We start from the raw sequence: 23,221 nt of genomic DNA, 5'->3' as shown, positions 1-23,221 counted from the left end.
GCCGGATCCGACGTTTAGCTTTTTCGGAATGGTTACCATGGCTTCCAGGACGCTAAAGTCCTGGCAGCCATGGTAAAGTGTAGTGGGGAGCGGGGGAGCAGTATACTTACCGTCCGTGCGGCTCCCCGGGCGCTCCAGAGTGACGTCAGGGCGCCCCACACGCATGGATGACGTGATCGCATGGATCATGTGATCCGTGCGCATGGGGCGCTCTGACGTCATTCTGGAGCGCCCTGGGAGCCGCACGGACTGTAAGTATACTGCTCCCCCGCTCCCCACTTCTACTATGGCAGCCAGGACCTTAACCGCCTCCGGACCGCCTAACGCAGGATCGCGTTCCGGAGGCGGCAGCCCTGCGCAGAGTCACGCATATATGCGTCATCTCGCGAGACGCGAGATTTCCTGTGAACGCGCGCACACAGGCGCGCGCGTTCACAGGATCGGAAGGTAAGAGAGTGGATCTCCAGCCTGCCAGCGGCGATCGTTCGCTGGCAGGCTGGAGATGCGATTTTTTAACCCCTAACAGGTATATTAGACGCTGTTTTGATAACAGCGTCTAATATACCTGCTACCTGGTCCTCTGGTGGTCCCTTTTGCTTGGATCGACCACCAGAGGACACAGGTAGCTCAGTAAAGTAGCACCAAACACCACTACACTACACTACACCCCCCCTGTCACTTATTAACCCCTTATGAACCACTGATCACCCCTGAACACCCCATATAGACTCCCTGATCACCCCCCTGTCATTGATCACCCCCCTTTCATTGATCACTCCCCTGTAAGGCTCCATTCAGACGTCCGCATGATTTTTACGGATCCACTGATACATGGATCGGATCCGTAAAAATCATGCGGACGTCTGAATGGAGCCTTACAGGGGGATGATCAATGACGGGGGTGATCACCCCATATAGACTCCCTGATCACCCCCCTGTCATTGATCACCCCCCTGTCATTGATCACCCCCCTGTAAGGCTCCATTCAGACGTCCGCATGATTTTTACGGATCCACTGATACATGGATCGGATCCGTAAAAATCATGCGGACGTCTGAATGGAGCCTTACAGGGGGGTGATCAATGACGGGGGTGATCACCCCATATAGACTCCCTGATCACCCCCCTGTCATTGATCACTCCCCTGTAAGGCTCCATTCAGACGTCCGCATGATTTTTACGGATCCACTGATACATGGATCGGATCCGTAAAAATCATGCGGACGTCTGAATGGAGCCTTACAGGGGGATGATCAATGACGGGGGTGATCACCCCATATAGACTCCCTGATCACCCCCCTGTCATTGATCACCCCCCTGTCATTGATCACTCCCCTGTAAGGCTCCATTCAGACGTCCGCATGATTTTTACGGATCCACTGATACATGGATCGGATCCGTAAAAATCATGCGGACGTCTGAATGGAGCCTTACAGGGGGGTGATCAATGACGGGGGTGATCACCCCATATAGACTCCCTGATCACCCCCCTGTCATTGATCACTCCCCTGTAAGGCTCCATTCAGACATCCGCATGATTTTTACGGATCCACTGATACATGGATCGGATCCGCAAAACACATACGGACATCTGAAAGGAGCCTTATAGGTGGGTGATCAATGACAGGGGGTGATCACCCCATATAGACTCCCTGATCACCCCCCTGTCATTAATCACTCCCCTGTAAGGCTCCATTCAGACGTCCGCATGATTTTTACGGATCCACTGATACATGGATCGGATCCGTAAAAATCATGCGGCTGTCTGAATGGAGCCTTACAGGGGGGTGATCAATGACGGGGGTGATCACCCCATATAGACTCCCTGATCACTCCCCTGTCATTGATCACCCCCCTGTCATTGATCACTCCCCTGTAAGACTCCATTCAGACGTCCGCATGATTTTTACGGATCCACTGATACATGGATCGGATCCGTAAAAATCATGCGGCTGTCTGAATGGAGCCTTACAGGGGGGTGATCAATGACGGGGGTGATCACCCCATATAGACTCCCTGATCACTCCCCTGTCATTGATCACCCCCGTCATTGATCACTCCCCTGTAAGGCTCCATTCAGACGTCCGCATGATTTTTACGGATCCACTGATACATGGATCGGATCCGTAAAAATCATGCGGACGTCTGAATGGAGCCTTACAGAGGGGTGATCAATGACGGGGGTGATCACCCCATATAGACTCCCTGATCACCCCCCTGTCATTGATCACCCCCCTGTCATTGATCACCCCCCTGTCATTGATCACCCCCCTGTAAGGCTGCATTCAGATGTCCGTATGTTTTTTACGGATCCACGGATACATGGATCGGATCCGCAAAACACATACGGACGTCTAAATGGAGCCTTACAGGGGGGTGATCAATGACAGGGGGGTGATCACCCCATATAGACTCCCTGATCACCCCCCATGTCATTGATCACCCCCCTGTCATTGATCACCCCCCTGTAAGGCTCCATTCAGACATTTTTTTGGCCCAAGTTAGCGGAAATATATATTTTTTTTCTTACAAAGTCTCATATTCCACTAACTTGTGTCAAAAAATGAAATCTCACATGAACTCACCATACCCCTCACGGAATCCAAATGCGTAAAATTTTTAGACATTTATATTCCAGACTTCTTCTCACGCTTTAGGGCCCCTAGAATGCCAGGGCAGTATAAATACCCCACATGTGACCCCATTTCGGAAAGAAGACACCCCCAGGTATTCCGTGAGGGGCATATTGAGTCCATGAAAGATTGAAATTTTTGTCCCAAGTTAGCGGAAAGGGAGACTTTGTGAGAAAAAATAAATAAATAAATCAATTTCCGCTAACTTGTGGCAAAAAAAATAAATTTCTATGAACTCGCCATGCCCCTCATTGAATACCTTGGGGTGTCTTCTTTCCAAAATGGGGTCACATGTGGGGTATTTATACTGCCCTGGCATTTTAGGGGCCCTAAAGCGTGAGAAGAAGTCTGGGATCCAAATGTTTAAAAATGCCCTCATAAAAGGAATGTGGGCTTCTTTGCGCATCTAGGCTGCAAAAAAGTGTCACACATCTGGTATCGCTGTACTCAGGAGAAGTTGGGCAATGTGTTTTGGGGTGTCATTTTACATATACCCATGCTGGGTGAGATAAATATCTTGGTCAAATGCCAACTTTATATAAAAAATGGGAAAAGTTGTCTTTTGCCGAGATATTTCTCTCACATAGCATGAGTATATGTAAAAAGACACCCCAAAACACATTGCCCAACTTCTCCTGAATATGGCGATACCACATGTGTGACACTTTTTTGCAGCCTAGGTGGGCAAAGGGGCCCACATTCCAAAGAGCACCTTTAGGATTTCACAGGTCATTTACCTACTTACCACACATTAGGGCCCCTGGAAAATGCCAGGGCAGTATAACTACCCCACAAGTGACCCCATTTTGGAAAGAAGACACCCCAAGGTATTCCGTGAGGGGCATGGAGAGTTCCTAGAATTTTATATTTTTTGTCACAAGTTAGCGGAAAATTATGATTTTTTCTTTTTTCTTTTTTTTCTTACAAAGGCTCATATTCCACTAACTTGTGACAAAAAATAAAAACTTCTATGAACTCACTATGCCCATCAGCGAATACCTTGGGGTGTCTTCTTTCCAAAATGGGGTCACTTGTGGGGTAGTTATACTGCCCTGGCATTCTAGGGGCCCAAATGTGTGGTAAGTAGTTTGAAATCAAAATCTGTAAAAAAAAAAATGGCCGGTGAAATCTGAAAGGTGCTCTTTGGAATGTGGGCCCCTTTGCCCACCTAGGCTGCAAAAAAGTGTCACACATGTGGTATCTCCGTACTCAGGAGAAGTTGGGCAATGTGTTTTGGGGTGTCATTTTACATATACCAATGCTGGGTGAGAGAAATATCTTGGTCAAATGCCAACTTTGTATAAAAAAATGGGAAAAGTTGTCTTTTGCCAAGATATTTCTCTCACCCAGCATGGGTATATGTAAAATGACACCCCAAAACACATTGCCCAACTTCTCCTGAGTACAGCAATACCACATGTGTGACACTTTTTTGCAGCCTAGGTGGGCAAAGGGGCCCACATTCCAAAGAGCACCTTTCGGATTTCACCGGCCATTTTTTACAGATTTTGATTTCAAACTACTTACCACACATTTGGGCCCCTAGAATGCCATGGCAGTATAACTACCCCACAAGTGACCCCATTTTGGAAAGAAGACACCCCAAGGTATTCGCTAATGGGCATAGTGAGTTCATAGAAGTTTTTATTTTTTGCCACAAGTTAGTGGAATATGAGACTTTGTAAGAAAAAAAAAAAATCATCATTTTCCGCTAACTTGTGACAAAAAATATAAAATTCTAGGAACTCTCCATGCCCCTCCCGGAATACCTTGGGGTGTCTTCTTTCCAAAATGGGGTCACTTGTGGGGTAGTTATACTGCCCTGGCATTCTAGGGGCCCAAATCTGTGGTAAGTAGTTTGAAATCAAAATGTGTAAAAAATGGCCGGTGAAATCCGAAAGGTGCTCTTTGGAATGTGGGCCCCTTTGCCCACCTAGGCTGCAAAAAAGTGTCACACATGTGGTATCTCCGTACTCAGGAGAAGTTGGGCAATGTGTTTTGGGGTGTCATTTTACATATACCCATGCTGGGTGAGAGAAATATCTTGGCAAATGACAACTTTTCCCATTTTTTTATACAAAGTTGGCATTTGACCAAGATATTTATCTCACCCAGCATGGGTATATGTAAAATGACACCCCAAAACACATTGCCCAACTTCTCCTGAGTACGGAGATACCAGATGTGTGACACTTTTTTTGCAGCCTAGGTGGGCAAAGGGGCCCACATTCCAAAGAGCACCTTTCGGATTTCACCGGCCATTTTTTACACATTTTGATTTCAAACTACTTACCACAGATTTGGGCCCCTAGAATGCCAGGGCAGTATAACTACCCCACAAGTGACCCCATTTTGGAAAGACGACACCCCAAGGTATTCGCTAATGGGCATAGTGAGTTCATAGAAGTTTTTATTTTTTGTCACAAGTTAGTGGAATATGAGACTTTGTAAGAAAAAAAAAAAAATCATCATTTTCCGCTAACTTGTGACAAAAAATATAAAATTCTAGGAACTCTCCATGCCCCTCCCGGAATACCTTGGGGTGTCTTCTTTCCAAAATGGGGTCACTTGTGGGGTAGTTATACTGCCCTGGCATTCTAGGGGCCCAAATCTGTGGTAAGTAGTTTGAAATCAAAATGTGTAAAAAATGGCCATTGAAATCCGAAAGGTGCTCTTTGGAATGTGGGCCCCTTTGCCCACATAGGCTGCAAAAAAGTGTCACACATGTGGTATCTCCGTACTCAGGAGAAGTTGGGCAATGTGTTTTGGGGTGTCATTTTACATATACCCATGCTGGGTGAGAGAAATATCTTGGCAAAAGACAACTTTTCCCATTTTTTATACAAAGTTGGCATTTGACCAAGATATTTATCTCACCCAGCATGGGTATATGTAAAATGCTACCCCAAAACACATTGCCCAACTTCTCCTGAGTACGGAGATACCAGATGTGTGACACTTTTTTTGCAGCCTAGGTGGGCAAAGGGGCCCACATTCCAAAGAGCACCTTTCGGATTTCACCGGCCATTTTTTACACATTTTGATTTCAAACTACTTACCACACATTTGGGCCCCTAGAATGCCAGGGCAGTATAACTACCCCACAAGTGACCCCATTTTGGAAAGAAGACACCCCAAGGTATTCGCTGATGGGCATAGTGAGTTCATAGAAGTTTTTATTTTTTGTCACAAGTTAGTGGAATATGAGACTTTGTAAGAAAAAAAAATAAAAAAAATCATAATTTTCCACTAACTTGTGACAAAAAATAAAAAGTTCTATGAACTCACTATGCCCATCAGCGAATACCTTAGGGTGTCTACTTTCCGAAATGGGGTCATTTGTGGGGTGTTTGTACTGTCTGGCCATTGTAGAACCTCAGGAAACATGACAGGTGCTCAGAAAGTCAGAGCTGCTTCAAAAAGCGGAAATTCACATTTTTGTACCATAGTTTGTAAACGCTATAACTTTTACCCAAACCATTTTTTTTTTTTACCCAAACATTTTTTTTTTATCAAAGACATGTAGAACAATAAATTTAGAGAAAAATTTATATATGGATGTCGTTTTTTTTTGCAAAATTTTACAACTGAAAGTGAAAAATGTCATTTTTTTGCAAAAAAATCGTTAAATTTCGATTAATAACAAAAAAAGTAAAAATGTCAGCAGCAATAAAATACCACCAAATGAAAGCTCTATTAGTGAGAAGAAAAGGAGGTAAAATTCATTTGGGTGGTAAGTTGCATGACCGAGTAATAAACGGTGAAAGTAGTATAGGTCAGAAGTGTAAAAAGTGGCCTGGTCATTAAGGGTGTTTAAGCTATAGGGGCTGAGGTGGTTAATAGCGTCCTGGGTGCCATAGTAACACTGAACGCATTTTGAAGACGGATCTGTCTTCAAATGCTTTCAGTTCACTTGCGTTTTTCCGGATCCGGCGTGTAATTCCGGCAAATGGAGTACACGCCGGATCCGGACAACGCAAGTGTGAAAGAGCCCTTACTAAGATATTAGTTTGAATATTGATTATATCTATATCCTATAGGTTATTTTGTCTTCTTGATTGCATATAATTGATTATTCTTTAATTGCCACCAATTTTATATAGCAGGGATCAGCAACCTTCGGCACTCCAGCTGTGGTGAAACTACGACTCCCAGCATGCACACTTGCTTAGCTATTTTGAGAACTCCCATAGAAGTGAATGGAGCATGCTGGGAGTTGTAGTTTCAACACATCTGGAGTGCCGAAGGTTGCTGACCGCTGTTATATAGTATTATATCTTATTATAATTTTTTATTTATTATTGCACTGAAAAATTATTAATAAATATATATACAGGTTCTTCTAAAAAAATTAGCATATTGTGATAAAGTTCATTATTTTCTGTAATGTACTGATAAACATTAGACTTTCATATATTTTAGATTCATTACACACAACTGAAGTAGTTCAAGCCTTTTCTTGTTTTAATATTGATGATTTTGGCATACAGCTCATGAAAACCCCAAATTCCTATCTCAAAAAATTAGCATATTTCATCCAACCAATAAAAGATAAGTGTTTTTAATACAAAAAAAGTCAACCTTCAAATAATTAAGTTCAGTTATGCACTCAATACTTGGTCAGGAATCCTTTTGCAGAAATGACTGCTTCAATGCGGCGTGGCATGGAGGCAATCAGCCTGTGGCACTGCTGAGGTGTTATGGAGGCCCAGGATGCTTCGATAGCGGCCTTAAGCTCATCCAGAGTGTTGGGTCTTGCGTCTCTCAACTTTCTCTTCCCAATATCCCACAGATTCTCTATGGGGTTCAGGTCAGGAGAGTTGGCAGGCCAATTGAGCTCAGTAATACCATGGTCAGTAAACCATTTACCAGTGGTTTTGGCACTGTGAGCAGGTGCCAGGTCATGCTGAAAAATGAAATCTTCATCTCCATAAAGCTTTTCAGCAGATGGAAGCATGAAGTGCTCCAAAATCTCCTGATAGCTAGCTGCATTGACCCTGCCCTTGATAAAACACAGTGGACCAACACCAGCAGCTGACATGGCACCCCAGACCATCACTGACTGTGGGTACTTGACACTGGACTTCAGGCATTTTGGCATTTCCCTCTCCCCAGTCTTCCTCCAGACTCTGGCACCTTGATTTCCGAATGACATGCAAAATTTGCTTTCATCCGAAAAAAGTACTTTGGACCACTGAGCAACAGTCCAGTGCTGCTTCTCTGTAGCCCAGGTTGTCATGGTCTTACCTTCTTGCTGTTCTCCTTCGTTTGACATGTGCTGGCGGCCATCTTGGTTTCTGGGTTTCTTGTAGCCTTCCACCCTGCGGCTCCTCCTTCCCACTGGGAGGAGCTGGATGCCTAGCTCATATATATAGGAGGTCTGTGGCTTCAGTTCCTTGCTTGGTCCTCTTGTGTTCACATGCTTCTAAGACTGCTGCTGCTTCTGGTTCCTGATCCTGGCTTCGTCTGACTACCCTGCTGGTTCCTGATCCTGGCTTCGTCTGACTACCCTGCTGGTTCCTGATCCTGGCTTCGTCTGACTACCCTTCTGGTTCCTGACCTCTGGCTTTGCAAAGACTCTGCTCGGTTTCACCATCCGTTTGGACTTTTGCTTTACAGCTTTATTTTCAATAAAGCCTTCTTATTTTCTCTTATCTCTTGTTGTACGTCTGGTTCATGGTTCCGTGACATTAGGACCAAGCCATGAATTCTGACGGTACAGGGCCATCCTCGCTACCCACGCTGGTTGCCAGACTTGATCAGCAGGATCACCTGTTGGGTCGGTTCGCTGTGGCGTTGCAAACCCTGCTTGAACGCACGGCTCATTTCGCTCCCGTTGCCGATGGGTCGGTTGTCGCTCCTGGGCTCGCTCTTACTGCCGCTCCGGTTGTTGCGCCAGAGTCTACCCCGACACCTGTTGTTGCGCCTGCGGTGTTTCGGGGTATGACCGGTTCTGCCCCTCTTCCACAGCGCTTTGGGGGAGAGCCAACTCAGTGCCGAGGTTTCCTTAACCAGGTGGGCATTTATTTCGAGTTGCTGCCACATGCCTTTCCTACTGAGAGATCAAAGGTGGGCTTCTTGATCTCGCTGCTCTCGGACAAGGCCTTGGCCTGGGCCAGCCCTTTATGGGAGAACAACAATCCGGTGGTTGCCGAGTTTTCCGGTTTTGTTGCTTCTCTTCGGAAGGTATTCGATGTGCCGGCTCGTGCTGCCTCTGCTGCGAAGCTCCTTATGTCCATCAGACAGGGTTCACGATCCGTAGCTGAATACGCCATTGAGTTTCGTACCCTGGCAGCAGAGGTGGGCTGGAATAATGAGGCTCTGGTCGCTGCTTTCTCTCATGGTCTCTCGGATGCCTTGAAGGATGAGGTTGCAGCTAAGGACCTACCAGTTGAGCTCGAGTCTCTTATTTCTTTCCTGATTTTGATTGACACCAGACTCAGGGAGAGACCTTCCTTTAAGGAGAACCTGCGGAGGTCTTCTAACAGATTGGTGCCTACGTTTGCTGTCCCACCCGTGCCTCCCTCTCCTCCCACGCCTCCTGGGGATGACTTGTCTGGGGGTGAACCCATGCAGCTGGGGTTTGCTCGCCTGTCCGAGGGGGAGAGGGCACTCCGGAGACGCGAGGGCCGATGCATGTACTGTGGTCTCGGTGGGCATTTTCGGTTGGCATGTCCGAACCGTCCGGGAAAACGCTCGTACCTGAGATCCTGTCGGGGGCAGATCTTGGGTGGAGTCTCCTCGTCCCCGGTTTCCCGTGTTGACAAACCACTGATCACTATTGTCCTCTCCTGGGTCGGGGGCTCGGTGACGACCCAGGCGTTGGTGGACTCTGGTGCTGGTGGTTTGTTCATTGATAGTGTGTTCGCTGCCGCCAATTCCATTCCTCTGCAGGCTCGAGGTTCCCCACTGGCTCTTGAGGCGATAGACGGCAGACCCCTTCTGCCGCCACACGTGACTCATGAGACCCTTCCAGTGGGGATAGCCATTGGTGCCGTTCACAGAGAGTCGGTCTGCCTCCAGGTTATTTCGTCTCCACACTACTCGGTGGTCTTGGGGTACCCCTGGCTCCAGAAGCATAATCCGACTTTCGATTGGAGATCGGTCGAGATCCTCTCGTGGTCACCGCAGTGTGGGGCTAGTTGCATCCATGGGCCTGTCAAGTTGCTGTGTACTTCCTCGGACTCTCTGTTGCCTCCTGAATACGAGGAGTACCGGGATGTATTCGATAAGGTGCGCGCGGTTGCCCTACCCTACCTCCGCACCGCCCATACGATTGTGCCATAGAGTTACAATCTGGTGCCGTTCCTCCTCGTGGCAAAGTCTATCCACTGTCGGTAGCGGAGAATGAGGCCATGGAGGAGTACGTGAGGGAGGCGCTTTCACGCGGACACATTCGCAAATCTTCGTCCCCGGCAGGGGCTGGATTTTTCTTTGTGAAAAAGAAGGGCGGTGAGTTGAGGCCTTGCATCGATTACAGGGGTCTCAATCGCATCACGATCAAGAACGCTTACCCGATACCCTTGATTTCCGAGCTGTTCGATCGCCTTAAAGGGGCCACGGTCTTTACCAAACTCGACCTGAGGGCGGCATATAACCTGGTAAGGATCAAGGCGGGCGATGAGTGGAAGACCGCGTTTAACACCAGGACCGGTCATTATGAATCCTTGGTTATGCCCTTTGGGTTGTGCAATGCGCCCGCAGTCTTTCAGGAATTCATCAACGATGTTTTCCGTGACCTGTTGCAGCAGTGTGTGGTGGTCTATTTGGATGACATCTTGGTATATTCTGAATCCATGGAGGCCCACATTCTGGATGTCAGACGAGTGTTGCAACGGTTACGAGAGAACAAGCTGTTCGGTAAGCTTGAGAAATGCGAATTTCACCGATCCCAGGTAACCTTCTTAGGTTACATCATTTCCGCTGAGGGGTTCTCCATGGATCCTGAGAAGGTTTCGGCTGTCTTACAGTGGCCCCAGCCCAGTGGTCTTCGTTCCCTGCAGCGCTTTTTGGGCTTCGCCAATTATTATCGGAAGTTCATCAGGGACTTTTCCATGCTGGCCAAGCCTCTCACGGATCTGACCAGGAAGGGCAGTAATTCCCAGGTCTGGCCGCTCGAGGCCATCCGAGCTTTTGAGGCCCTAAAGTCCGCCTTTGTGTCGGCTCCGATTCTGTCGCATCCCAACCCTGGGTTGCCCTTTGTCCTCGAGGTGGACGCGTCTGAGACGGGAGTAGGCGCCCTTCTGTCTCAGCGTAGAACACCAGAGGGTCCTCTGCTTCCTTGTGGGTTTTACTCCCGGAAACTGTCTTCCGCGGAGTGCAACTATCAGATTGGTGACAGGGAGTTATTGGCCATCGTGCAGGCCCTTAAAGAATGGAGGCACTTGCTCGAGGGTTCGGTGGTTCCGGTTCTCATCCTGACGGACCACAAGAATCTGACCTACCTTTCTGAGGCCAAGAGATTGACACCACGTCAGGCCAGATGGGCTCTGTTCTTGTCACGTTTTAATTACGTGGTCTCCTACCTACCCGGTTCCAAGAACATCAGGGCGGATGCCTTATCACGGCAGTACTCCGAGCTGTCCAGGGAGGAGTCGATTCCGACTTCGGTCATACCTCCGAATCAGATCCTGGCCGCCATTCGCACCAGCCTGACCTCTCCCCTGGGTGAGCAGATTTTGGCGGCTCAATCTGGTGCTCCCTCTGGGAGACCCAACGGCAGATGTTTTGTGCCTGAGGAGTTGCGCACTCGGTTGTTGCGAACCTACCATAACTCCAAGACCGCGGGGCATCCTGGAAAGAATCAGCTGTCCTGGGCTGTTTCACGTCTGTTCTGGTGGCCTTCCCTACGTTCCGACATCGCCGCATATGTAGCGGCATGCTCCGTTTGTGCCCAGAGTAAGTCCCCTCGGCACCTTCCGTTGGGCCTTCTGCAACCCATAGCCACCGGGGAGCGCCCATGGTCACACCTGGGGATGGATTTCATTGTGGACCTCCCTGCATCCCGAGGCCATACGGTCATTCTCATGATTGTGGATCGGTTTTCCAAAATGTGCCACTGTGTTCCTCTCAAGAAGTTACCCTCTGCACAAGAGTTGGCCACGATTTTTGCCAGGGAGGTCTTCCGGTTGCACGGTTTGCCCAAGGAGATTGTGTCGGATCGGGGGAGTCAGTTTATGTCCAGGTTCTGGCGCGCCTTTTGCTCCCAGTTGGGGATTCATCTCTCCTTCTCCTCGGCCTACCACCCTCAGTCCAATGGGGCCGCAGAACGATCCAATCAGGCCTTGGAGCAATTCCTTCGTTGCTATGTCTCCGACCACCAAGACAATTGGGTTGACCTCCTGCCTTGGGCTGAGTTTGCCAGGAACACGGCGGTGAACTCTTCCTCTGGGACGTCTCCCTTCATGGCCAATTATGGGTTCCAACCTGCCGTGTTACCGGAGGTATTCTCTCCCCAGGATATTCCGGCTGTGGAGGATCACCTTTCCGTCCTACGTGCTTCTTGGGTACAGATCCAGAAGTCCCTTGAGGTCTCTGCGCAGCGCCAGAGACTCCAGGCTGATCGCAGACGAGCGCCTGCTCCTTCCTACCAGGTCGGAGACCGTGTATGGTTGTCCACCCGCAACCTCAACCTTCGAGTGCCCACTCCCAAGCTGGCGCCTCGCTTTGTTGGTCCCTTCCGAGTGCTTCGCAGGGTAAACCCGGTAGCCTATGCCCTTGCGCTTCCTCCTGGCATGCGGATCTCCAACGTGTTTCATGTCTCCCTGTTGAAGCCACTGGTGTGTAATCGTTTCACTTCCTCGGTTCCTCGGCCTCGTCCGGTCCAAGTGGGCAATCGTGAGGAATATGAGGTGAGCAATATCCTGGACTCACGCCTGGTCCGCGGTCGGTTGCAGTTTTTGGTCCATTGGCGTGGTTATGGTCCAGAGGAGCGTTCCTGGGTTCCCTCCGCAGATGTCCATGCTCCTGCCTTGCTCCGAGCCTTCCACGCACGCTTCCCTCAGAAACCGTTTTGTGCTCCGCGGAGGAGGGGCCCTTGAGGGGGAGGTACTGTCATGGTCTTACCTTCTTGCTGTTCTCCTTCGTTTGACATGTGCTGGCGGCCATCTTGGTTTCTGGGTTTCTTGTAGCCTTCCACCCTGCGGCTCCTCCTTCCCACTGGGAGGAGCTGGATGCCTAGCTCATATATATAGGAGGTCTGTGGCTTCAGTTCCTTGCTTGGTCCTCTTGTGTTCACATGCTTCTAAGACTGCTGCTGCTTCTGGTTCCTGATCCTGGCTTCGTCTGACTACCCTGCTGGTTCCTGATCCTGGCTTCGTCTGACTACCCTGCTGGTTCCTGATCCTGGCTTCGTCTGACTACCCTTCTGGTTCCTGACCTCTGGCTTCGCAAAGACTCTGCTCGGTTTCACCATCCGTTTGGACTTTTGCTTTACAGCTTTATTTTCAATAAAGCCTTCTTATTTTCTCTTATCTCTTGTTGTACGTCTGGTTCATGGTTCCGTGACACAGGTCAGGTGCTTCTGCCGCTGTTTCTGGTTCAAAAGTGGCTTGACCTGGGGAATGCGGCACCTGTAGCCCATTTCCTGCACACACCTGTACATGGTGGCTCTGGATGTTTCTACTCCAGACTCAGTCCACTGCTTCCGCAGGTCCCCCAAGGTCTGGAATCGGTCCTTCTCCACAATCTTCCTCAGGGTCCGGTCACCTCTTCTCGTTGTGCAGCGTTTTCTGCCACACTTTTTCCTTCCCACAGACTTCCCACTGAGGTGCCTTGATACAGCACTCTGGGAACAGCCTATTCGTTCAGAAATTTCTTTCTGTGTCTTACCCTCTTGCTTGAGGGTGTCAATGATGGCCTTCTGGACAGCAGTCAGGTCGGCAGTCTTACCCATGATTGCGGTTTTGAGTAATGAACCAGGCTGGGAGTTTTTAAAAGCCTCAGGAATCTTTTGCAGGTGTTTAGAGTTAATTAGTTGATTCAGATGATTAAGTTAATAGCTCGTTTAGAGAACCTTTTCATGATATGCTAATTTTTTGAGATAGGAATTTTGGGTTTTCATGAGCTGTATGCCAAAATCATCAATATTAAAACAAGAAAAGGCTTGAACTACTTCAGTTGTGTGTAATGAATCTAAAATATATGAAAGTCTAATGTTTATCAGTACATTACAGAAAATAATGAACTTTATCACAATATGCTAATTTTTAGAGAAGAACCTGTATATATATATATATATATATATATATATATACAACTGTCTTTCTTTTGTCTTCAACTTAGCACAGATCACAAGCTCTTGTTAGCTTTTTATTTGTAGAAAATAAGTTGGAATCTCCTCCATTATAGATCCTAACTTGTTTACATAAATAAATTAAACTGTTTATCAGAGCATTCTGACAGCAAATGGTGTTTCTGAGGCCGTCACTAGGGGGAGTTCACCACAGATTTATACAGCTTCTATTGAGATCTGTTGTAGCTGTATAAGTTTATATGTACTTAGCTCCCCCTAGTAGTGGCTGTAGGCATTTACAGTGTTATTTAAAATTATAAGAAAAGTAGAGACATGTCTTGATATCCTTTTGAGGACAGAGAAATAAGAAAAAGTACAAACAGCGTTATACAGATACATTTTATTGAATAGCTTAGTGGCTATACAAATTTTTTTAATTTTTCATTGGACAACCCCTTTAATATAATTGCCAATATGTGCAATATTAAAGAGGTTATCCAGCACTTAACAACCCATGGTACTGACCATACTTCCTTCTCGATCACTCCACATCCATCTCTGCATCTTCCTTCCGTGCAGATAACAACATCCGTTGATGACGAAGGTCATGTGACCATTGCAGCCAGCCGTATTGATGACCTGCTCTGCTTGTGTCACATGTGAAGTACAACACCTGACACAAGTGTAACAGTTCACCGCTACCACTGTGGCCGACTATAGGCTGCAGTGGTCATGCGACCTCCTCGACAATGCAAGGGAGCTGCGTAAATGGCCATGGACTGTTTCGGAACAAAAACAGCGATGGGAACTGTCATGGTTTGAATCTCTCTGTGACAATGGCCACACCCATCTGCCTCCCAGCCAAGCTCTTGAACTAATCCCTGCTTACCTCATTTGCATAGCCAATCAGAGGGGTTTTTACAATTTACCAATTGAAAGAGGTGTTCCAACTGTCAATATAAATATATGTGATGCATTCAATAAAGAATTGTGTCTGTTTGAACTCACATACAGCCTGACTGGTGTTAGTTCTGTGAGAATTAAAACGACACGAGCGGTCGTTTGAGGCTGGATCATCAACGGCGGAATCAGCAGATATTGTGGTCACATCAGGGGGTGCCGTGAGAGCAGAATAGAGCGAGCAGGGGCTCGTTACATTGGTGGCAGCGGTGGGATTGGCTCTCCAGTTACTGGGACACTCCAAATCACAACTAGGAATGACCAGCTACGCAGCCTGCAGGAGAGACACGCTGAAAGATTTACTTGAGAGCCGAGGAGGGATCGCTGGGACAAAGAACAAAGCCACCTTGATCAGTTAGTTATCTGAGATGGATCAGAGGGATGGTAATGCTGGACCTCGGTCCGTGGAAGACTTGTTTCAGCAACGAGTTAGAGAGCGGTTGGCATTATATGGTGCCAACCCATCCAAGACCGCCATACAGAATGCCATCAGAAACATCCAGCTGCAGGATGAGCGGCAAGAGAGAGAACTAGAGCGACAAGAGAGAGAGAATTGGAGCGACAACATGAGTGGAGAATGGCGGAAATACGGCGATCAGAGACAGCACCTAGAGATACAGCACCTGTCCGTAAGTTGCCCTTTCGCGCATTCAAATTATTTAAGGAAGGAGAGGAGGAAATAGAAGAGTTCCTCCAGGACTTTGAGAGACTGTGCCAGATACATAAAGTGCCGTCCCAAGATCGGGTCGCCTTACTGGCGAGTAACCTAACTGGCAAAGCTGCGGATGCATATCGGGCCATCGAGGATGAGGACGCCATGGATTATAACTGGGTAAAAGAAGCCCTGCTAGCCCAATTTGCCATTACCCCTGAAGCCAGCCGGATTAAGTTTCGAGAATCCCGGAAACAAGGCAACCTAACCTAAGTGGAGTGGGCACATCGTCTGCAGTGGAACCTCAAAGGCTGATTCCAGGGAAGCCATGCTCATACCATAGAGGACATCACCCAGCTAGTTCTTTGACCACACCCCTCCGATAGTACGGGATTGGGTGCGAGATAAGCGGCCACAGACTGTACAGCAAGCAGCGACTTTGGCCGATGAATATCTGGACTCTCGGAGATCCATTGGAGGCCAGCGCTATCCACTACCACGGCCCAGTGTACCGACCTCGAGTCCAACTCCAATATCTCAGTGGGCTGCCTCTAGACCCTTAGCCCAATTAAAACCTTCTACCGGGCCTAAGTGCTATACATGTAATCAGACGGGTCATCTGCAGCGTTATTGCCCTAACCGATCCCCGAGGTACCAAGAGACTGCCCAGTTATCCAGGTCGGCGACTTATTGCCTCCAGAACGAGGCCAACCCTCTAGATGTTCAGGAAGAGTTTGGTGAGCTGTTCGAGGCTGATCCAGTCCAGGCCGCAGCTAAAGATAATTGGCAGCACCATCATCAGGCGGTATGGGTTAATGGGCAGCCGGCCCAGGGACTTCGTGATTCCGGGGCTACGATTACCCTTATTCAGCCTCACATGGTTCCTCAGTCGGCCCGAACCGGCCAGACTGTGGCAGTCAGGGTAGCAGGGGGCAAGGTGCTGCGTTTATCCACCGCCAGAGTTCACCTGGATTGGGGCTCAGGGAAGCGACAAGTGCGAGTAGGGATACTCCGTACTTTTGGGGAACGACTTGGGGCATTTGACTTCTTCATTTGCACCAGAGACCGCCATGGCCATGACCACCTGACAACAAAGCCACCTACAAGGCAACTCCACTCCTATGGGGACCCAGGTAAGACCAAATCCTCCCACATTACCCCGACTTGACAACCCCATGTCCTGGGATTCTCTTTCCGACGTTAGGCAAGAAACCCGGGGAGACCCTACTTTAGCGTACTATCGGGACAGGGCAGGCAAGGATCCAGGGGGATTAGGGGAAGACAGAATAGAGTGGGAGGGAGGGCTTCTTTATCGTTACACTGAAGGGGTGGGCACGGGAAGCGTGAGGGCCCCCACAAACAGCTAGTCGTACCCCAGAAGTACAGACAGGAGCTATTGAGGCTGGCTCACGATATCCCCTTGGCCGGACATTTAGGGATAGCTAAGACCCGGAGTCGGTTGTCTCGTGATTTCTTCTAGCCTAGGCTACATGCAGAGGTACGAGAATACTGCCGGACCTGTGAGACTTGCCAGAGGGTAGGAAAGGCGGGGGATCATCCAAAAGCCTCTCTGCACCCCATGCCGATAATTAGGGAACCCTTTAGCCGGATAGCAGTAGACATTATTGGCCCACTGGCCCGCCCCAGTGCCACTGGGAAGAAGTACTGTATATTCTTACGGTGGTGGATTACGCCACCCGCTACCCGGGAGCTATTCCCCTATCCAATATCCAGGCTGACACGGTAGCTGATGCCTTACTGCGGGTGTTTACTAGGGTAGGATTTCCCCAGGAGATATTGTCTGATCAAGGAAATCAGTTCACCGCTGAGCTGACCCAGCAGCTCTGGCGCCTCTGTGGAATTAAAACCCTCCAGAGCGCACCCTACCACCCCCAAACGAATGGGCTGTGCGAGAGATTTAACGGGACCCTAAAACAGCTACTTCGGGCCTTCGTGGAGAGTAGGAAGGATTGGGAGAAATGTCTTCCCCACCTACTGTTCGCCTACAGGGAGGTACCTCAAGAGTCCACAGGGTTTTCACCATTTGAGCTGTTATATGGGCGAAGGGTTAGGGGACCCTTAGACTTAGTGAGGGCCCAGTGGGAAGGGGGAGAGGATCCGGAAGGCCTCCCCATCCTTAGTTACGTCTTGGAACTCAGGGATCGACTGCGGGAACTTACCGAGCTAGTCCATAAGAATATGCAATCAGCCCAGAGTCAGCAGAAAGTTTGGTATGATCGATCTGCTCGGAATCGCACTTTTTGTGTCAGACAGAAGGTCCTAGTACTAAAACCCTGAAGCAAAATAAATTGCAGGGCCCCTATCAGGTGGTAAAACAGCTGTGCGACACCACCTACGTGCAAAGAATTAAGAGGACATTCCACATCAATATGATGAAGGCCTATCACGAGAGGGCTGAGGCAGTAGCCGCCATATGCGCTCCTGCCACCGGGGACTCTGAATACCTGCCGATGCTGGAGCTTCCTGCAGTCAGTAACCGTTCTGTGGGGGTGGAAGATGTTCAGTTAGGAGATGGGTTAGGACCCCAGGAACAAGAACAGGTCAGGGAATTACTCCAGGACCGGAAAGAGATGTTCTCAACACTCCCTGGATACACTCACTTGGCAGTGCACAAGGTGGAGACCCTCAGGCAGAAGCCCCTGAGACAATCAGCCTATAGGATTCCCGGAGCTGTGCAAGAAGGGATGAGAGCAGAGATTAGGGAGATGCTTGAGTTAGGGGTGATCGAACCATCAGCAAGCCCCTGGGCTTCCCCTGTAGTATTAGTCCCAAAATGGGATGGCACGACCCGATTTTGTGTGGACTATAGGCGACTGAATGACTGTACTGTGACAGACGCCTACCCCATGCCCCGAGTGGACGAATTGTTGGACAAAATAGCTCAGGTACATTATCTGACGACTATTAACCTGTGTAAGGGCTACTGGCAGATTCCCCTGGAGGCGGACGCCATTCCAAAGTCGGCCTTCATCACCCCGTTTGGCCTTTACCAGTTCCAGGTAATGCCATTCGGGATGAAAAATGCTCCAGCTACCTTCCAACGAATGATAGATCAACTCCTCGGTGGTCTGCAGGATTTTGCATGCGCATATCTTGATGACATCGCAATCTATAGCCAGACATGGGAGGAGCATCTCAGACACCTGGGCATAGTGCTAGACAGAATCAGAGTTGCAGGCCTGACCCTGAAGCCAGACAAGTGTAATATCGGGATGTCTGAGGTACAATATTTGAGACATAGAGTGGGATGTGGGAAGCAGAGGCCGGAGCCTGCAAAAATCCAGGCCATCCTAAACTGTCCGGTTCCCAGAACCAAGGCCCAGGTTCTTGCATTTTTAGGGACAGCCGGGTACTACAGAAAGTTTGTACCCCACTACAGTGACATAGCCAAACCACTGATGGACCTGACCAAAAAGAATCTCCCTAGACAGGTCCTGTGGTCCCCGGAGTGCGGAACAGCATTTCAACAGTTGAAAACCACCCTAACACAAGCTCCCATACTGGCGGCACCCGATCCTAACAAACGCTTTGTCGTACATACAGACGCCTCCATGTTCGGACTGGGAGCCGTACTAAGTCAAGTTGGCGACGACAGGAAGGAGCACCAAGTGGCGTATCTCAGCCGCAAGTTGTTACCCCGTGAAGTTGGATATGCTGCCGTGGAAAAAGAATGTTTGGCTTTAGTCTGGGCTTTAAAGAAATTGCAGCCCTACGTCTATGGACGCTCTTTTACCGTCATGACGGACTACAATCCCTTGATATGGCTAAACCGGGTGGCAGGAGAGAATGGCCGATTACTAAGGTGGAGCCTGGCTTTGCAACCCTACAATTTCACCATACAATATCGGCCAGGGCCGCAAAACGGGAATGCGGATGGATTATCTTGGCAAACGGACCTGGAATCTTAAGACTACTTTTCCAACATCCTCGAGTTGACCCGGTGAGGGTCCCACTGTGGCTGTTGGACTGTTTCCCGGGAGGGGGGGTAATGTCATGGTTTGAATCTCTCTGTGACAATGGCCACACCCATCTGCCTCCCAGCCAAGCTCTTGAACTAATCCCTGCTTACCTCATTTGCATAGCCAATCAGAGGGGGTTTTACAATTTACCAATTGAAAGAGGTGTTCCAACTGTCAATATAAATATATGTGATGCATTCAATAACGAATTTTGTCTGTTTGAACTCACATACAGCCTGACTGGTGTTAGTTCTGTGAGAATTAAAACAACACGAGCGGTCGTTTGAGGCCGGATCATCAACGGCGGAACCAGCAGATATTGTGGTCACATCAGGGAGTGCCGTGAGAGCAGAATAGAGCGAGCAGGGGCTCGTTACAGGAACCATATAAGTATGGTCAGCACCAGGGGTCCGGGCATTGTGGGAGGTTGTAAAAGAGGACCTTTTGCCGGATTTTATTAATTGAGATAAGTACCGGTACTTGCGGGGTACCCCCCGCTGATGCTGCCACCCTGCCTGTTTTGTTAAAATAGTGCTCCTACTCCGCGTTGTGCCTCCCGGTATTTTCCCCACTCAGTATGCTAATACTGAGCATCGGAGCAATGGGGAGGAGACACAATGGGGAGGAAACCTCCCTGGCTGTGAAGCTCTCCGATACGATTGGACAGTGCTACAGCCAGGGAGAAGGAGACGCCCACAGAGAGAGACTGTGTCTCCTCCCCATTGCTCCGATGTTCAGTATTAGCATACTGAGTGGGGAAAATACTGGGGGGCACAACGTGGAGTAGGAGCGCTATTTTAACAAAACAGGCAGGGTGGCAGCATCAGCCGGGGGTACCCCGCAAGTATAGTTACTTATCTCAATTAATCAAATCCGGTGAAAGGTTCTCTTTAAGTTTTAGATAACTCTTTTAAATCTCACTGCAATGTTTTATTCTTTGGCAGAATATAATACGATTAGGTGGGCACGCCCCAGGGCTACAGAGAACTAATAATAATAATCTTTATCTAATGCCAAGATATTCCGCAGCGGGAATCAGAGGGAACATGTAGAAACACAGTGGACATAAGAGCTTACAATCTTTGAGGGAATAGAGGTGATACATAAAGCATAAACTGAGAGAGCCCCCTCTCCCCTACTGCTAGATGTAAATAGCCTGAGCCTTGTGACTGACTCCTTAGAGATGCTGTTATTTTGCTGACCTCCCTTATGTGTTGCCTTTGGCCCCGAATAACCTCGCTCCTTTGCTGATTTTTCTTTACATAGTGTAGTAGTAAGCATGTGTACCGTATATTCTTAGCTTTTCAAAGCATAAAATATGTCAGACTGTACCTGGTGTTGCCTAGCAACAAGTCTTGGCACAGTGGCATTAGAAAACATCTGTGTCAAAACTTCAGAGACACTTATGGAAAGTAAGAGAAAAATACACTGCTTTATTTAACCCCTTAAGGACCCAGCCAAGTTTTTTTACTCCTTTACTACTTTCAAATAGCACCATTTAATATTCATATAATTTAGTGGGAAGCTGGAAATAAATAGTTTAATAATAAACCATAGTTTTATTGTTTTCGTTTTCGTTTTTACTGCGTTTCCTATGCGGTAAAAGTGACCTGTTAAACATCTCTGGGTTAGAGCGATACCACATTTTTGTAGTTTTTGTAGTTTTCCATGTATTGTAATATTCTGCCATATTCTGCCCCCCCTTTAACTTTTTTTATATTTCTATTTTATATGTCTTTGTGGGGCAATCTGTAGTTTTTATTGATACCATTTTGGAGTTTGTATAACTTTTTGATCATTTTTTGGGGGGAGGCCCGAGGATGGCATAGCAACTGAACGGCTCCCAAGATGTCGACGCAGGAGAGCTGTTCGGTATTCAGGAGGGTATTGCAATCAACTATGGCATATGAGGGGTTAAATGTCCATGACACATACTCTGCCTTTAGGAGTCTGCTATGTATAACTGCAGGCACCTGGTGGATGCCATCCTTAACCATAAATATACATCGCAAGTTCTTAAAGCGTTACGGGGAAACAGGATTGTATTTTACTGTTGCTAATTCCATGTCTTATGAGTCTTACTACTATTGTTTTCTTAAAATAATTGTCTAACTTAAAAAGCAAAGTATTCTGTTTAAAAATCATTAAATCATTAATCATTATAGAAATAAATAGACTGGTAAGGGGGTAGGCATCTAACAGCTAAGAGAAGAACTTTAAATAAAGTACAGTGAATACAGTGATTCTTCTCTGCAGATCCTGTCAAGCACTGTCAGGCTGGTTGGCGACCGTCAGTGGACAGCCATTTTCAGGTCTCTCCAGAGGTGTTTGATTGGGTTCAAGTCAGGGCTCTGGTTAGGCCACTCAAGGACTTTCACAGAGTTGTCCCTAAGCCACTCCTGTGTTGTCTTGGCTGTTTGCTTAGGGCCATTATCTTGTTGGAAGTTAAACTTTCAGCCCAGTCTGAGGTCCTGAACACTGTGAATCAGGTTTTCATTAAGAATTTATTTGTTCTTTTCTCCATTCAGCTTTCCCTCAACCCTGAGCAGTCTCCCTGTCCCAGTTGCTGAAAAACATCACCACAATATGATGCTGCCTCCACCATGCTTTACTGTTGGGATGTTATTGGGCAGCCGATGACAAGTGCCTAGTTTCTCCCAGACATGACACTAATAATTGAGGCCAAAAAGTTCAGTCTTGGTTTCATCAGACCAATGAATCTTGTTTCTCAGCCTGAGAGTCCCCAGACAAGCTTTCATGTGTATTTTACTGAGGAGAGGCTTCTTTCTGGCCGCTCTCCATAAAGCCCAGATTGCTGGAGTGCATCACGGTTGACCTTCTGGAAGTTTCTCCCATGTGCGCACAGGATCTTTGGTGCTCAGCCAAAGAGACCATTGGGTTCTTGGCCACCTCTCTTACCAAGGCCCTTCTCCCCCGATTACTTATTTTGGTGGGACAGCCAGCTCTAGGAAGAATCCTGGTTAATCCAAACTTCTTCCTTTTAAGAATTATGGAGGTCATTGTGCTTTTGGAAAGTTTCTGTACAGCAGACATTTTTAATCCTTTCTCAAGATCTGTGCCTCCACAAAATCCTGTGTCTCGGCTCTATAGGCAGTTCGTTCTTCCTCATGGTTTGGCTTTGGCTCTGATATGCATTGTCGAGTGTGTGTTTCCTAATCATGTCCAATCAACTGATTTTACCACAGGTGGGTTCCAATCAAGATGCAGAAACATCACAAAGATGGAGAAGAAATAAGAGCTAAATTTCAAGTGGTGTAGCAAAGGGTCTGAATACTTATGTCCATTCAAAGTTTTAGTTTTTCCTCTTTAATTTTCCTCTTTAATCCTTTTCACTTTGGTATAATGGGGTATTAAATGCAGATTGATGGGGGGAAATTTGATTTTTTTTTTTCCTTCTAATTTTAGCACAATGTGAAAAAAGTGAAAGTGTCTGAAGACTTTTCAAATGCATTGTATCAATGTATTCATACCTTTCTAGAAGTATTAACAGAGGAACAGCACAACTCAAGAAGATGCTCAAGAATTATTATTGTTTTTTTTTACAGTTGGAACCAGAAGTTTACATACACTATATACAAAGACACATTTTTCGCCCCATAAGACGCACTTTTTCTCCCCCCAAAATGGGGGGGAAATGCCCCTGCGTCTTATGGGGCGAATGCTGACAGTACGAGCGAGCGTGGGAGGGACTGGGAGGAGCTGGGGGCCGGCAATAGCGGCGGGGCGGTGCAGTCACTGTACT

The sequence above is a fragment of the Bufo bufo genome, chromosome 2 (genome assembly GCF_905171765.1).
Source record: "Bufo bufo chromosome 2, aBufBuf1.1, whole genome shotgun sequence".
In the NCBI taxonomy this organism is placed as follows: Eukaryota; Metazoa; Chordata; class Amphibia; order Anura; family Bufonidae; genus Bufo; species Bufo bufo.
Note: the sequence above shows the minus strand (reverse complement) of the source record.